The sequence below is a fragment of the Colletotrichum graminicola genome (assembly GCF_000149035.1).
Source record: "Colletotrichum graminicola M1.001 genomic scaffold supercont1.19, whole genome shotgun sequence".
Taxonomy (NCBI): Eukaryota; Fungi; Ascomycota; class Sordariomycetes; order Glomerellales; family Glomerellaceae; genus Colletotrichum; species Colletotrichum graminicola.
The window spans coordinates 100,715-101,448 of NW_007361023.1; positions in this window are offsets into that span (position 1 = coordinate 100,715).

A 734-nucleotide genomic window follows, 5' to 3' on the forward strand; every position below is an offset into this window, starting at 1 on the left:
TAAGTAATTATTTTTAAAAAAAGTAGCTTAGCTAATATAATAAATACTAACTTATATATAATTTATACTAAAAAGGTTATACTTTAGAAAAAAAATATTAATCTTTTAAAGATAATAACTAAAAAAATAAGAATATAGGTATATATATTATCTTAAATTATTAATTATTATATTAATTAATATATTAATTATTATATTAATTATTATACTTATTATTTTAGCTAGACTAACTATTCCTATTTTAGGATTAAATAATTTATTTTATACCTTTACTACTACTATAAAGACTACTTTCCTAAGCCTAGTTAGTATATTAATAGTTACTTAGCTATAGTGCTTACCTAATTTACTATAAATAAAGCCTTTAAGGTTATTTATAAGACTAATAAGACTAGTAAAAATAAGCTATTTACTTTTTATTATTTAGATATAAATAGTATTTATAAGGCTATTTTTATCTTAAGGGGTATTTATAACGTCTTATTCTTTAAAGAATAAAAAAATAATATGTTAACTACCTATATAGCTTAGTAGTAGTCTTAGCTAAGGAATATTATAAGTAGCTCCCTTATAAAGCTATTAAGTCTTACCCTAGAGGCCTTATTTAAACTCTAACCTAATAAATAAAAGCACTAAATTTATAATAAAAAGTCTTTACTATAAGTAGCTCCCTTATAAAGCTATTAAGTCTTACCCTAGAGGCCTTATCTAAACTCTAACCTAATAAATAAAAG